The sequence below is a fragment of the Schistocerca serialis genome, unplaced genomic scaffold (genome assembly GCF_023864345.2).
Source record: "Schistocerca serialis cubense isolate TAMUIC-IGC-003099 unplaced genomic scaffold, iqSchSeri2.2 HiC_scaffold_1393, whole genome shotgun sequence".
Taxonomy (NCBI): domain Eukaryota; kingdom Metazoa; phylum Arthropoda; class Insecta; order Orthoptera; family Acrididae; genus Schistocerca; species Schistocerca serialis.
The window spans coordinates 20,923,031-20,929,030 of record NW_026047617.1 but is presented as its reverse complement, the minus strand read 5'-3'; positions in this window follow the sequence as shown (position 1 = coordinate 20,929,030).

The following is a 6,000-nucleotide window of genomic DNA, read 5'->3' as shown; positions in this document are numbered from 1 at the left end:
ACTGTATCCCTTGGACCCTCTTATTGACGGTGAAACACAGAAATTGCATCGGAATTAAATACAAAAGGCACAATGTCGACTTAAGTACAAGTAGACTGACTCTTCTTACTGTCTATATTTTGAATCATTCCTGTGACACTAGTTATAGAGTCTGATGCTTCACTTTAGGTTTACTGTATCCCTCTGACCTTGTTATTGACGATGAAACACAGAAATTGCATCGGAATTAAATAAAAAAGGCACAATGCCGACTTAAGTTCAAGAAGATTGACTCTTCCTACTGTCTGTGTTTTGAACCATTCCTGTGACACTAGTTATAGTTTCCGATGCTTCACTTCAGGTTTACTATATCCCTTGGACCTTCTTAGTGACGGTGAAACACAGGAAATGCATCGGAATTAAATAAAAAGGCACAATGCCGAATTAAGTACAAGAAGACTGACTCTTCTTACTGAATATGTTTTGAACCAATCCTGTGACACTAGTTATACATTCCGATGCTTCACTTCAGGTTTACTGCATCCCTCTGACCTTCTTATCGACAACGAAACACAGAAATTGCATCGGAATTAAATAGAAAAGGCACAATGCCGTCATAAGTACAAGAAGACTGACTCTTCTTACTGTCTAGGTTTTGAACCATTCCTGTGACACTAGTTATGGATTCCGATGCTTCACTTCAGGTGGACTGTATCCCTTGGACCCTCTTATTGACGGTGAAACACAGAAATTGCATCGGAACTAAATACAAAAGGCACAATGTCCACTTAAGTACAAGTAGACTGACTCTTCTTACTGTCTATATTTTGAATCATTCCTGTGACACTAGTTATAGAGACTGATTCTTCACTTTAGGTTTACTGTATCCCTCTGACCTTCTTATTGAAATTGAAACACAGAAATTGCATCTGAATTAAATAAAAAAGGCACAATGCCGACTTAAGTTCAAGAAGATTGACTCTTCCTACTGTCTGTGTTTTGAACCATTCCTGTGACACTAGTTATAGATTCCGATCCTTTACTTCTGGTTTACTGTATCCCTCTGACCTTCTAATTGACGATTAAACACACAGAAATTGCATCGTAATTAAATAGAAAAGACACAATGCCGACTTAAGTACAAGAAGACTGACTCTTCTTACTGTCTATGATTTGAACCATTTCTGTCACACTAGTTATAGATTCCGATGCTTCACTTCAGGTGTACTGTATCCCTTGGACCCTCTTTTTGACGGTGAAACACAGAATTTGCATCGGAATTAAATACAAAAGGCACAATGCCGACTTAAGTTCAAGAAGATTGTCTCTTCCTACTGTCTATGTTTCGAACCATACCTGTGACACTAGTTACAGATTCCGATGCTTCCCTTCAGGTTTACTGAATCCCTCTGACCTTCGTATTGACGATGAAACACAGAAATTGTATCGGAAATAAATACAAATTGAACAATGCCGACTCAAGTAGAACAAGACTGACTCTTCCCACTGTCTATGTTTTAAACGATTCCTGTGACACTAGTTATACATTCCGATGCTTCACTTCAGGTTTACTGTATCCCTCTGACCTTCTAATTGACGATGAAACACAGAAATTGCATCGGAATTAGATACAAAAAGCACATTGCCGACTTAAGAATAAGAGGACTGACTCTCCTTACTGTCTATGTTTGAAACATTCCTGTGACACTAGTTATAGATTCCGATGCGTCACTTCAGGTTTACTGTTTCCCTTGGACCTTCTTATTGACGACGAAATACAGAAATTTCATCGGAATTAAATAGAAAAGGCGCAATGCCGACTTCAGTACAAGAAGACTGACCCTCCCTATTGTCTATGTTTTGAACCATTCCTGTGACACTAGTTATAGATTCCGATGCTTCACTTCAGGTTTACTGTATCCCTCTGACCTTCTTATTGACGATGAAACACAGAAATTGCATCGTAATTAAATAGAAAAGGCACAATACTTACTTAAGTACAAGAAGACTGACTCTTCTTACTGTCTATGTTTTGAACCATTCCTGTGACACTAGTTATACATTCCGATGCTTCAATTCAGGTTTACTGTATCCCTCTGACCTTCCTATTGAAGATGAAACACAGAAATTGCATCGGAATTAAATAGAAAAAGCACAATGCCGACATAAGTACAAGAAGACTGACTCTTCTTACTGTCAAGGTTTTGAACCATTCCTGTGACACTAGTTATGGATTCCGATGCTTCACTTCAGGTTTACTGTATCCCTCTGACCTTCTTATCGACAACGAAACACAGAAATTGCATCGGAATTAAATAGAAAAGGCACAATGCCGACTTAAGTACAAGAAGACTGACTCTTCTTACTGTCAAGGTTTTGAACCATTCCTGTGACACTAGTTATGGATTCCGATGCTTCACTTCAGGTTTACTGTATCCCTCTGACCTTCTTATTGACGATGAAACACAGAAATTGCATCGGAATTAAATAGAAAAGTCACAATGCCGAATTAAGTACAAGAAGAATGACTCTTCCTACTGTCTATGATTTGAACCATTCCTGTGACACTAGTTATAGTTTCCGATGCTTCACTTCAGGTTTACTATATCCCTTGGACCTTCTTAGTGACGATGAAACACAGGAAATGCATCGGAATTAAATAAAAAGGCACAATGCCGAATTAAGTACAAGAAGACTGACTCTTCTTACTGACTATGTTTTGAACCAATCCTGTGACACTAGTTATACATTCCGATGCTTCACTTCTGGTTTACTGTATCCCTCTGACCTTCTTATCGACAACGAAACACAGAAATTGCATCGGAATTAAATAGAAAAGGCACAATGCCGACATAAGTACAAGAAGACTGACTCTTCTTACTGTCTAGGTTTTGAACCATTCCTGTGACACTAGTTATGGATTCCGATGCTTCACTTCAGGTGGACTGTATCCCTTGGACCCTCTTATTGACGGTGAAACACAGAAATTGCATCGGAACTAAATACAAAAGGCACAATGTCCACTTAAGTACAAGTAGACTGACTCTTCTTACTGTCTATATTTTGAATCATTCCTGTGACACTAGTTATAGAGTCTGATTCTTCACTTTAGGTTTACTGTATCCCTCTGACCTTCTTATTGAAATTGAAACACAGAAATTGCATCGGAATTAAATAAAAAAGGCACAATGCCGACTTAAGTTCAAGAAGATTGACTCTTCCTACTGTCTGTGTTTTGAACCATTCCTGTGACACTAGTTATAGATTCCGATCCTTTACTTCTGGTTTACTGTATCCCTCTGACCTTCTAATTGACGATTAAACACACAGAAATTGCATCGTAATTAAATAGAAAAGACACAATGCCGACTTAAGTACAAGAAGACTGACTCTTCTTACTGTCTATGATTTGAACCATTTCTGTCACACTAGTTATAGATTCCGATGCTTCACTTCAGGTGTACTGTATCCCTTGGACCCTCTTATTGACGGTGAAACACAGAATTTGCATCGGAATTAAATACAAAAGCACAATGCCGACTTAAGTTCAAGAAGATTGACTCTTCCTACTGTCTATGTTTCGAACCATTCCTGTGACACTAGTTACAGATTCCGATGCTTCCCTTCAGGTTTACTGTATCCCTCTGACCTTCGTATTGACGATGAAACACAGAAATTGTATCGGAAATAAATACAAATTGCACAATGTCGACTCAAGTAGAAGAAGACTGACTCTTCCCACTGTCTATGCTTTAAACGATTCCTGTGACACTAGTTATACATTCCGATGCTTCACTTCAGGTTTACTGTATCCCTCTGACCTTCTAATTGACGATGAAACACAGAAATTGCATCGGAATTAGATACAAAAAGCACATTGCCGACTTAAGAACAAGAGGACTGACTCTCCTTACTGTCTATGTTTTGAAACATTCCTGTGACACTAGTTATAGATTCCGATGCTTCACTTCAGGTTTACTGTATCCCTCTGACCTTCTTATTGACGATGAAACACAGAAATTGCATCGTAATTAAATAGAAAAGGCACAATACTGACTTAAGTACAAGAAGACTGACTCTTCTTACTGTCTATGTTTCGAACCATTCCTGTGACACTAGTTATACATTCCGATGCTTCACTTCAGGTTTACTGTATCCCTCTGACCTTCCTATTGAAGATGAAACACAGAAATTGCATCGGAATTAATAGATAAAGCACAATGCCGACATAAGTACAAGAAGACTGACTCTTCTTACTGTCTAGGTTTGAACCATTCCTGTGACACTAGTTATGGATTCCGATGCTTCACTTCAGGTTTACTGTATCCCTCTGACCTTCTTATCGACAACGAAACACAGAAATTGCATCGGAATTAAATAGAAAAGGCACAATGCCGACTTAAGTACAAGAAGACTGACTCTTCTTACTGTCTATGGTTTGAACCATTCCTGTGACACTAGTTATTGATTCTGATGCTTCACTTCAGGTTTACTGTATCCCTTGGACCTTCTTATTGACGACGAAATACAGAAATTGCATCGGAATTAAATAGAAAAGGCGCAATGCCGACTTCAGTACAAGAAGACTGACCCTCCCTATTGTCTATGTTTTGAACCATTCCTGTGACACTAGTTATAGATTCCGATGCTTCACTTCAGGTTTACTCTATCCCTCTGACCTTCTTATTGACGATGAAACACAGGAAATGCATCGGAATTAAATAAAAAGGCACAATGCCGAATTAAGTACAAGAAGACTGACTCTTCTTACTGTCTATATTTTGAATCATTCCTGTGACACTAGTTATAGAGTCTGATGCTTCACTTTAGGTTTACTGTATCCCTCTGACCTTCTTATTGACGATGAAACACAGAAATTGCATCGGAATTAAATAAAAAAGGCACAATGCCGACTTAAGTTCAAGAAGATTGACTCTTCCTACTGTCTGTGTTTTGAACCATTCCTGTGACATTAGTTATAGATTCCGATCCTTTACTTCTGGTTTACTGTATCCCTCTGACCTTCTAATTGACGATTAAACACACAGAAATTGCATCGTAATTAATTAGAAAAGACACAATGCCGACTTAAGTACAAGAAGACTGACTCTTCTTACTGTCTATGATTTGAACCATTTCTGTGACACTAGTTATAGATTCCGATGCTTCACTTCAGGTGTACTGTATCCCTTGGACCCTCTTATTGACGGTGAAACACAGAATTTGCATCGGAATTAAATACAAAAGGCACAATGCCGACTTAAGTTCAAGAAGATTGACTCTTCCTACTGTCTATGTTTCGAACCATTCCTGTGACACTAGTTACAGATTCCGATACTTCCCTTCAGGTTTACTGTATCCCTCTGACCTTCGTATTGACGATGAAACACAGAAATTGTATCGGAAATAAATACAAATTGCACAATGTCGACTCAAGTAGAAGAAGACTGACTCTTCCCACTGTCTATGTTTTAAACGATTCCTGTGACACTAGTTATAGATTCCGATGCTTCACTTCAGGTTTACTGTATCCCTCTGACCTTCTAATTGACGATGAAACACAGAAATTGCATCGGAATTAGATACAAAAAGCACATTGCCGACTTAAGAACAAGAGGACTGACTCTCCTTACTGTCTATGTTTTGAAACATTCCTGTGACACTAGTTATAGATTCCGATGCTTCACTTCAGGTTTACTGTTTCCCTTGGACCTTCTTATTGACGACGAAATACAGAAATTGCATCGGAATTAAATAGAAAAGGCGCAATGCCGACTTCAGTACAAGAAGACTGACCCTCCCTATTGTCTATGTTTTGAACCATTCCTGTGACACTAGTTATAGATTCCGATGCTTCACTTCAGGTTTACTGTATCCCTCTGACCTTCTTATTGACGATGAAACACAGAAATCGCATCGTAATTAAATAGAAAAGGCACAATACTGACTTAAGTACAAGAAGACTGACTCTTCTTACTGTCTATGTTTTGAACCATTCCTGTGACACTAGTTATGCATTCC